The sequence below is a fragment of the Aedes albopictus genome, chromosome 2 (assembly GCF_035046485.1).
Source record: "Aedes albopictus strain Foshan chromosome 2, AalbF5, whole genome shotgun sequence".
Taxonomy (NCBI): domain Eukaryota; kingdom Metazoa; phylum Arthropoda; class Insecta; order Diptera; family Culicidae; genus Aedes; species Aedes albopictus.
The window spans coordinates 311,671,752-311,682,916 of NC_085137.1; the positions used below are offsets into that span (position 1 = coordinate 311,671,752).

General features: G+C 44.4%; 1 long non-coding RNA gene across 1 annotated transcript; it reads right to left on the bottom strand.

Annotated features, from left to right (window-relative positions):
• Positions 1-461: 461 nt before the first annotated feature.
• On the bottom strand, positions 462-10,624 carry LOC109414289 (uncharacterized). Its single transcript, XR_003898980.2, has 4 exons — positions 10,209-10,624; positions 10,021-10,139; positions 9,456-9,957; positions 462-566 (listed from the first exon to the last, which is right to left on the bottom strand). It is a non-coding gene; the product is annotated as an uncharacterized LOC109414289 (long non-coding RNA).
• Between the last annotated feature and the right edge of the window lie 541 nt (positions 10,625-11,165).

Here is an 11,165-nt window from a genome sequence, read left to right on the forward strand (position 1 = left end):
CGCACACAGCAAAAAAAGTTGTTGAATATTACATCGAAATCGCTGCAACCAGGTCGTTACATCGATTGATTAATATTACACAGCCCGATGTACTCGACGGCTGTTGATGTAATAAACAGATCCGATGTAATTCTTGCGATGTAAATTATTCGACATACACGGTACGATGTAATCCTTGCAATGTACCTAAGGAAACGATGTAAACGCTAGCCAATTCTCCTGAATGGATGATTTAATTGAATTTCATCTTTTTCGACGAAAAAAAATTGTGTTACTGAAAAACCACTAGGGTTTTTAAGATACACAAAATTTAAGTCGAAAAAAGATCAAATACAATTTAATCAGCCATTCAGGAGGAAAATCAGAAAAAAGTATATTCTAGAAGGAAATGTTATTTGTATTGTAGATTTTTTTTTATAATATTTAATTTACTTATTATTAATTTACATTATATTATTAATTTACATAATAATTAAATCCAATTTTGCGGGCACAAAGTAGCTGGGGCGACCATTATGACGGCAGCGGTGAATAAAGTACCGCCTGAAAACAGCGGCATTATCATTCTGAAATATAGAAATATTCATTAATAATCATTCGCATTGTCTAGTCTAATCATTAGCATTGTTTGATTAAATTCGGATCAAATAGCTAATTTTGTAAATATTAGTCAAAGTAAGAGTAAGAGTAAGATGTTTTCCTAGTGTTATCTCGGTGCCTGTTTTGCTAGGAAATCAATCGTGCCAGTTGTTGCTCAATATGCTCAATCAAACAACACTTTTTGTGCAGAAACGGAGAATTTACCTTCTCATCATACTGATATTTAGCTTATTACTACAAATCTAGTATTTCACCGATTGGTCCTATTTTTCCAGGAGCTCTTCCCAGAGCTTTTTCCTGATTCGTCCAAGAATTCCAAGGTTATTTCTTGTTTAGATATTTATGCAGGAGTTTCTCCAGGAATTTCTGTAGGGGGTCTTCTGGAATTCCTCAAGGAGTACTTCGAGAATTCCTCCAAGACACCTCGGCAATTTCTCCGGAAGTTTCCCGGGAATTCCTTAAAGAGCTCCTCTGAAATACGTCCAGGAGTTATTCGGAGATTAATCCTGGAGTTCTAAGGTTATTCCTTTCCCGGGAATATCTGCAGGAGTTTATCCTGGAAATCCTCCAGGAGTTCTTCGGGAATTCCTGCAATAGTTCCTCGGAAATTGCTACAGAAGTTCTTCGGGGATTCCTGCAGAGGTTTCTTTTAAATTATTGCAGATTTTCCTCAAGATTTTTTCCAGGAGTGCCTTGGGAGTTCTTTCAACAGTTTCTCGAAAATTCCTCCAGGAGTACTTTGGGAATTTCTCCAGCAGTTCCACTGGAATTCCTTCAGGAGCTCCTCGAGAATTCCTCCAGAAGTTCTTCGGAAGTTCCTCAAGGAGGTTCCAGGGAATTCCTTCAGAAGTTCCTTAAAAAATTCTCGGGTCTTACTTTAGGATTTTCTCGGGAATTTTTTCAAGAGTTTCGCGAGAATATCTCCAGGAGTTCCTGCACATGTTGTTCGGGAGTTCCTCGAAAATTCCTCCACGAGCTCCTCGAAAATTCCTCCAGTAGCTTCTCGGAAATACGTCCAGTTTTTCTTGGGAATTACACGGCAGTATTCCCAGGAGTTCCCCGGTAATTCATCCAGAAGTTTCAAGGATTTTTCTTCAGGAGTTCCCCAGGAATTTCTCCAGGAGTTCCTCGGGAATTCCTCCCACAGGTCTACCACAATTCTTTCAACTACTCCTATGGAATTCCTGCAGAAGTCCAGAAGTTGCTCGGAAATTCCTCCAGGTGTTTTTCGAGAATTTTTCCAATAGTTCCTCGGGAATTCCTCAGGATTTCTCCAGAAGTTGCTCTGAAATTCGACAAAAAGTTCCTCGGGAATTCGTCCAAAACTGAATAGGGATTTTTTGAGACTTGCTCCAGGAGTTCTTCTGGAATTCCTCCAGGAGTTCCACAGACATTCGTCCAGGAGATTCCCAAGAAACTTCTGGAGCAATTACCTAGGTACTCCTGAAGGTAGTCCCAAGGAACTCTTAAAGCAATTCCCGAAGAAATCCTGGAACAATTCTCGAGGAACTCCTGGAGCAATTACCGAGGAACCATACAGGCTTTTCTTGAAAATACCTCCATTTCAAGAAAAGCCTGTATGGATTCCGAGAAACATTGGAGGAATTCCTAAGGAACTCCTGATGACGTTTCCTGAGAACTCCTGGATGAATTCTGGAAGAACTTCTGAAGAAATTCCCGAGGAACTCCCAGGAATTTCGAAAAAAATCTTGAAGGTATTTCCTAGGAATTCCTGGAGGAAGGAATTCCAGAAGGAATTTCCGAGGGAGTCCTAAAGCAATTCCCGAGGAACTTCTGGAGATATTCCTGAGGAACTGCTGGAGGAATTTGCAACTCCTGCAGTTGAAATTCACAAAAAAAAAATGAGGAACCCCTGGTTCAATCCTCGAGAAGTAATTCCAGAGGAACTCTTGGTGGAAAATTCCTAGGAACTCCTGGATGAATCTTCGAGGAAATTCTTGAGAAATTCCTGAGGAGCTCCCGGAGAAATTTTCAAGGAACTTCTGCTGGCACGAGGAACTTCTGGGAAGCTCCTGGAAAATTTCTGAGATATCCCTATAGAGGAATTCCTGAAGGAATTCCCGAGGAACTCTTAGAGGAATGTTAGAAGAGCTCTTGGAGGAACTCTCGAAGAACTGCAGGAAGAATTCCCGCGGAACTCCTGAATCAATTCTCGAGGACATTTTGGAGATATTCCTGAGGAACTGCTGAAGGAATTTCGAAGGAACTCGTGGAGAAGTTTTCGAGGAACTCTTGGAAGAATTCAGAGGAAGACCGGGAGGAATTCCCGAGGAACTTCAGGAGGAATTCCCGAGGTACTTCAGGAGGAATCCCCGAGGAGCTTCAGCAAGAATTCCCGAGGAACTCCTGGAAAAATTCCCGAGGAATTCCCGAGGAACTCTTGGAGGAATTCCCAAGGAACTCCTGGAGAAATTCCCAAGGAACTCCTAAAGGAATTCCCAAGGAACTCCTAGAAGTAATCCCAAGGAACTCTTGGAGGAATTCCCAAGGAACTCCTGGAAGGATTTCAGAGGAACTCCTAGAGGATTTCCCGAGAAGCTCGCGGAGGAATGTTAGAAAAGCTCTTGGAGGAATTCCTTAAGAACTTCAGGATGAATTCCCGAGGAAGTCCTTGAGGAATTTCCGAGGAACTCTTGGAGGAATTGCCGAGGAACTCCTGGTTGAATTTCCGAGGAACTGCTGGAGGTGTTCCCGAGAAACTCCTAAAGAAATTCCCGAGGAACTCTTGGAGGATTTTTTTTGTTTTTTATTTCTGTGTATTTTAACTAAAGCTAATTCTACACTTATCTTGGAGGAATGTTAGAAGAGTTTTTGGAGGAATTCTCGAAGAACTTCAGGAAGAATTCCCGAGGAACTCCTTGAGGAATTCAGAGGAACACCAGGAGGAATGTCCGAAGAACTTCAGGAAGAATTTCCGCGGAACTCCAGGAGGAATTCCTGAATCAATTCTCGAGGACATCCTGGAGATATTCCTGAGGAACTGCTGGAGGAATTTCTAAGAAACTCGTGGAGAAGTTTTCGAGGAACTCTTGGAAGAATTCAGAGGAAGACCGGGAGGAATTCCCGAGGAACTTCAGGAGGAATTCCCGAGGTACTTCAGGAGGAATCCCCGAGGAACTTCAGCAAGAATTCTCAAGGAACTCCTGGAGGGATTCCCGAGGAATTCCTGGAGTAATTCCCGAGGAACTCTTGGAGGAATTCCCAAGGAACTCCTGGAGAAATTCCCAAGGAACTCCTGGAGAAATTCCCAAGGAACTCCTGGAGGAATTCCCAAGGAACTCCTGGAAGTGGTCCCAAAGAACTCTTGGAGGAATTCCCAAGCAACCATGGAGGGATTTCAGAGGAACTCCTAGAGGTATTCCAGAGGAGCTCTTGGAGGCATGTTAGAAGAGCTCTTGGAGGAATTCCTTAAGAACTTCTGGATGAACTCCCGACGAAGTCCTTGAGGAATTTCCGAGGAACTCTTGGAGGAATTGCCGAGGCACTCCTGGTTGAATTTCCGAGGAACTGCCGGAGGTGTTCCCGAGAAACTCCTAAAGAAATTCCCGAGGATCTCTTGGAGGAATGTTAGAAGAGTTTTTGGAGGAATTCTCGAAGAACTTCAGGAAGAATTCCCGAGGAACTCCTGAAGGAATTTCCAAAGAACTCCTGGAGGAATTCCCGAGGAACTCCTTGATGAATTCTGAGGAACACCAGGAGGAATTCCCGAAAATCTTCAGGAGGTATTCCCAAGGAACTCTTGGAGGAATTCCCAAGGAACTCCTGGAGGAATTCCCAAGGAACTCCTGAAGGAATTCTCAAGGAACTCCTGGAAGTAATCTCAACGAACTCTTGGAGGAATTCCCAAGGAACTCCTGGAAGAATTTCAGAGGAACTCCTAGAGGAATTCCCGAGAAGCTCTAGGAGGAATGTTAGAAGAGCTCTTGGAGGTATTCCCTATGAACTTCAGGATGAATTCGCGAGGAAGTCCTTGAGGAATTTCCGAGGAACTCTTGGAGGAATTTCCGAGGAACTGCTGGAGGTATTCCCGAGAAATTCCTGAAGGAATTCCCGAGCAACTCTTGGAGGAATAATAGAAGAATTTTTGGAGGAATTCTCGAAGAACTTCAGGAAGAATTCCCGAGGAGCTCCTTGAGGAATTCAGAGGAACACCAGGAGGAATTTCCAAAGAACTTCAGGAAGAATTCCCGCGGAACTCCAGGAGGAATTCCTGAATCAATTCTCGAGGACATTCTGGAGATATTCCTGAGAAATTGCTGGAGGAATTTCTAAGGAACTCGTGGAGAAGTTTTCGAGGAACTCTTGGAAGAATTCAGAGGAAGACCGGGAGGAATTCCCGAGGAACTTCAGGAGGAATTCCCGAGGTTCTTCAGGAGGAATCCCCGAGGAACTTCAGCAAGAATTCTCAAGGAACTCCTGGAGGGATTCCCGAGGAATTCCTGGAGTAATTCCCGAGGAACTCTTGGAGGAATTCCCAAGGAACTCCTGGAGAAATTCCCAAGGAACTCCTGGAGAAATTCCCAAGGAACTCCTGGAGGAATTCCCAAGGAACTCCTGGAAGTGGTCCCAAAGAACTCTTGGAGGAATTCCCAAGCAACCATGGAGGGATTTCAGAGGAACTCCTAGAGGTATTCCAGAGGAGCTCTTGGAGGCATGTTAGAAGAGCTCTTGGAGGAATTCCTTAAGAACTTCTGGATGAACTCCCGACGAAGTCCTTGAGGAATTTCCGAGGAACTCTTGGAGGAATTGCCGAGGCACTCCTGGTTGAATTTCCGAGGAACTGCCGGAGGTGTTCCCGAGAAACTCCTAAAGAAATTCCCGAGGATCTCTTGGAGGAATGTTAGAAGAGTTTTTGGAGGAATTCTCGAAGAACTTCAGGAAGAATTCCCGAGGAACTCCTGAAGGAATTTCCAAAGAACTCCTGGAGGAATTCCCGAGGAACTCCTTGATGAATTCTGAGGAACACCAGGAGGAATTCCCGAAAATCTTCAGGAGGTATTCCCAAGGAACTCTTGGAGGAATTCCCAAGGAACTCCTGGAGGAATTCCCAAGGAACTCCTGAAGGAATTCTCAAGGAACTCCTGGAAGTAATCTCAACGAACTCTTGGAGGAATTCCCAAGGAACTCCTGGAAGAATTTCAGAGGAACTCCTAGAGGAATTCCCGAGAAGCTCTAGGAGGAATGTTAGAAGAGCTCTTGGAGGTATTCCCTATGAACTTCAGGATGAATTCGCGAGGAAGTCCTTGAGGAATTTCCGAGGAACTCTTGGAGGAATTTCCGAGGAACTGCTGGAGGTATTCCCGAGAAATTCCTGAAGGAATTCCCGAGCAACTCTTGGAGGAATAATAGAAGAATTTTTGGAGGAATTCTCGAAGAACTTCAGGAAGAATTCCCGAGGAGCTCCTTGAGGAATTCAGAGGAACACCAGGAGGAATTTCCAAAGAACTTCAGGAAGAATTCCCGCGGAACTCCAGGAGGAATTCCTGAATCAATTCTCGAGGACATTCTGGAGATATTCCTGAGAAATTGCTGGAGGAATTTCTAAGGAACTCGTGGAGAAGTTTTCGAGGAACTCTTGGAAGAATTCAGAGGAAGACCGGGAGGAATTCCCGAGGAACTTCAGGAGGAATTCCCGAGGTTCTTCAGGAGGAATCCCAGAGGAGCTTCAACAAGAATTCTCAAGGAACTCCTGGAGGGATTCCCGAGAAATTCTTAGAGCAGTTCCCGAGGAACTCTTGGAGGAATTCCCAAGGAACTCCAGGAGGAATTCCCAAGCAACTCCTGGAGGAATTCCCAAGGAACTCCTGGAGGAATTCCCAAGGAACTCCTGGAGGAATTCCCAAGGAACTCCTGGAGGAATTCCCAAGGAACTCCTGGAGGAATTCCCAAGGAACTCCTGGAGGAATTCCCAAGGAACTCCTGGAGGAATTCCCAAGGAACTCCTGGAGGAATTCCCAAGGAACTCCTGGAGGAATTCCCAAGGAACTCCTGAGGAACTCCTGGAGGAATTCCCAAGGAACTCCTGGAAGTAATCCCAAGGAACTCTTGGTGGAATACCCAAGGAACTCCTGGAGGGATTTCAGAGCAACTCCTTGAGGAATTCCCGAGGAGCTCATGGAGGAATTCCCTAAGAACTTCAGAATGAATTCCCGAGGAAGTCCTTGAAGAATTTCCGAAGAACTCTTGGAGGAATTGCCGAGGAACTCCTGGTTGAATTTCCGAGGAACTGCTGGAGGTGTTCCCGAGAAACTTCTAAAGGAATTCCCGAGGAACTCTTGGAGGAATGTTGGAAGAGTTTTTGGAGGAATTCTCGAAGAACTTCAGGAAGAGTTCCCGAGGAATTCCTGGAGGAATTTCCAAGGAACTCCTAGAGGAATCCCCGAGGGACTCCTTGAGGAATTCTGAGGAACACCAGGAGGAATTCCCAGAGAACAACAGGAAGTATTCCCGAGGAACTCCTGGAGGAATTTACGAGGAATCCCTGGAGGACTCTTGATGAAAAATTCCTAGGAACTCCTGGATGAATTCTCGAGGAAATTCTTGAGAAATTCCTGAGGAGCTACCGAGGAAATTCTTGATGAACTTTCGGAGAAACTTCCAAGGATTTCCTGGAGTAACCGAGGAACTTCTGGAAATATAACCAAAAAAATCCTGCAGATATTTCTGGGGCACTCCTGAAGGAATTCTCGAGGAACTCCAGGATAAATTCCCGAGGAACTCCTGGAGGAATTCTCGAGGAACTCCTGGAAGAATTCCCGATGAACTCCTAAAGAAATTTCCGAGGAACACCTGAAGGAATTTCAGAACTCCTGGAGAAAAATTCCCAGGAACTCCTGGAAGAATCCTTGATCAAATTCCTGAGGAACTCTTGGAAAAATTTCCTGGAGGAATTTTCGAGGAACTCCTGGAGCAATTCACAAGAAATTAAATTTCATGAGGAATTTCCTAGGAACTCCAGGAGAAATTTCCGAGGAACTTCTGGATAAATTCCTGGAGGAATTTTCGAGGAACTCCTGGAGCAATTCACAAGAAATTAAATTTCATGAGGAATTTCCTAGGAACTCCAGGAGAAATTTCCGAGGAACTTCTGGATAAATTCCTGGAGCAATTGCCGGGAAACTCCCGGAGGAATTTGCAAGGAACTTCTAGAGGAATTTCCGAGGAATTTACGGAGGAATTTCCGAGGAACTCCTAAAGAAAATCACGAGAAAATTCTGGATGAATTCCTAGAAACTCCTGGAGGAATTACAGAAGAACTCCTGGTAGAATTCACGAGGAACTCCGGGAGACATTTCCAGATAATTCCTGGCGAAATGGTCGAGGAACTTGTGGAGATATTCCAGAGGAATTCCTGAAGGAGTTTCCGAGAAATCCTTGGAAAAATACCCAAGGAGCTCCTAGATTAGTGCCCGAGGAACTCTAGGAAGAATTCCTGAATCAATTCTCGAGGAAATTCTGGAGATATTCCTAAGGAACTGCTGGAGGAATTTCTAAGGAATTCGTGAAGGAGTTTTCGAGGAACTCTTGGAAGAATTCAGAGGAATACCGGGAGGAATTCCAGAGGTACTTCAGGAGGAAATCTCGAAGTTCTTCAGGAGGAATTCCCGAGGAACTTCAGGAGGAATTCCCGAAGAACTCCTGAAGGAATTTCAAAGGAGCTCTTGTAGGAATTTCCGAGGAACTCCTGGAGGAATTCACGCAGAGTTTCAGAGGAACTCTTGAAGGAATTCCCGAGGAACTCTTGGAGGAATTTCCGAGGAACTTCTGGATGAACCCTCGAGGAAAATCTTGATGAAATTCCGGAGTAATTTCCATGGAACTCCTGGAGGAATTCCTGAGGATTTTCTGGAGATCTTCCCAAAAAACTCCTGCAGGTATTTCTGAGGAGTAATTCTCGAGGAGTTCCCGAGTAACTCCTGGAGGAATTTCCGAGGATCTTTTGGGGAAATTTCCGAGGAATTCCAGGATAAATCCTCGAGGAAATTCTTGAGGAACTTTCAGAGGAATTTTCGAGGAACTGCAGGAGGAACTCCCGAGAAATTGCTGGAGATATTCCCGAAGAAATCTTGCAGCAATTCCGGAGAACTCCAGGAAGAATTTACGAGGAGCTCCTGGAGCAACTTGGGACTGCTGGAAGAAATTCTGAGGAACACCTGAATTCCGGAGGAACTCCTGGATGAATTCCCGATGAGCTCCTAAAGGAATCCCAGAGGAACTGCAGTAGGGATTTCAGAGGAACGCCTGCAGATATTTCCGGGGAACTCATGGAGGAATTTTAGAGGTATTTCTGAAGATATTGCCGAGGAACTTCCGGAGGACTAGTGGATGAATCCCCGGGGAACTCCAGCAGGAATTTTCGATGAATGGAGGAATTCGCGAGGAATTTCGAGGAACTCCTGGAGAAACTCTCAATAAACTCCTGTAATGATTTCCGAGGAACTCCTGGAAGAAGTTCCGAGGAACTCTTTGATGAAAACCCAGGGAACTCCTGAAGGAACTTCTGGAGGAATACCTGGGGAAATTCTAGAGGAATTCTCGAGTAACTTAGGCAGACATTTTCGTGGAACTCCTAGGAGAATTCTAGGAAAATAGATATACTATGGATATCCTGGAGGGGTTTTTCATAAATACTTAAGGATTCGGGGTAGAACAACAGGAGATTTTCGGAATAACTGTGAAGAAATTCCGAGAGAAATCTCTAATACATTTTCATGGAAATTCCAGAGAAATTCTGAATTATTGGTGATCCTCTATAGGAATTTTCATGGAACTCATGATCATGATTAAAAAAATGCTACATTCAACTAACGACTAAATGAGTGCAATTAAATTACCTCTTTTTGATGCTTCACTTCCACTGATAATATGCACAGCTCCAGGAAATAATCCGCATCCGGGGAGTAACATATAATTCCTGCTGTGTAACCACCTCGCGGTATAAAGTTTTTCGCAGCCAGCTAGAACGCTGCCGATTCCGGAATAGAAGCGATCCGATTTTCTGCAAGGTGCTACTTTTCACTACGGAGCCTTATTCTATCGATGCAAGTTCTGCTGAGCAGTTCCACGAGGGACCGAGAGCCTGTAGAAGCGTATATTGTGCTCCATATTCGACCCGGAACCAGGTGGAAGTAAATAAAACAGTATCGGAGGGACTACTACATCGCCCATCAGGTTGCTGCGAGGGTGTCATCATATCCATGCATTTCTGGATGCATCGGGTTGAGGTAAGAATGATGCACGATCGTTGGCAGCAAATTCATTGTGGCATCGATGATCGCTAATGTGAATTCGGCGGCCGGCCACCTCAACAGGACGACATCCGACGCAACTGCGGACCTGAAATCGTTACGCATTAGCCGGGGCGTGCCGGAGAGTTTCATTCTTGGTTCCATTTCTTACCTGCGAGCCTTTTTCGGTGGCGTTTCTTCCTGGACATCGAGCTATGCAAAATGCAATCGATTCCCATCTGTACTGTGGTTGATAGCTCCCTTGATGGCTTCCGTTGACTGAAATTTTAGCTGAAACATGTAAAATGTAGCTGAAAATATTAAACAATTTAATAAAAAACAATAAATTTCTCAAATTACCTGCATAAAACAAATAAAACAGAAAATCTTCAATTTTCCGCCTTGTTTTTGAACGCACCGAAACAAATATGGCAGCTTGCTCGGTCGGCCAGGCCAGCACCCGCAAAGACAAAGCAGTGTTGCGCGATTTAGTTTTGCATCGCAAAAGAATGCGATATGGTGTTGCATTTGTGTAATTGTACACAACTTCGACATAACCACTTGGTTGCAGCTGTTTCTGTGTAATATTCACATTTTCTCGATGTCAATATTACACAGATTAGACTTAATAATAAATTTTGGTTTCTTGTTTGTGTAATTTCAAGGTAGATGTACTAAAGCATCAAAATGGTGTGATATTACATCTGAAAATCGTGGTTACATAGGTTTTTTGATACATCGCATCAATTACATCGATGCGTTTTACATTATTTTTTGCTGTGCATGCAAAGCACGCAGAATGGCTCCTGACAAATTGAAAGCAGCGAAAAAGGAGTTCGAGATGATGATGGAAATCGGAATATGTCGCCCGTCTAAAAGTAGCTGGGCCAGTCCCCTGCACTGCGTCCCGAAGAAGAATGGAGAATGGCGTTTTGTGGGAGACTACCGAAGCTTGAACCGTGTCACTATTCCTGATCGGTACCCTGTCCCCCATATCCATGACCTTCTGAACAGTTTCCTGGGTAAAAAGTTCTTCACAACACTGGATATGGTGCGAGAAATTAGTCTATGGTGCGAGCTTACTACAACGTTCCAGTAGAGGAATGCGACGTCCCCAAGACAGCAGTAATCACCCCGTTCGGGTTATTCGAATTTACGAGAATGCAGTTCGGGCTGTGCAATGCCAGCCAGTCGTTCCAACGATTTATGCATAGTATTTTCGGGGATTTGGATTTCGTAATAGTATTTGTCGACGATATTTGCATTGTATCAGCTACAGAGGAAGAGCATCAGCGCCATGTTCGGATCGTTTTTGAT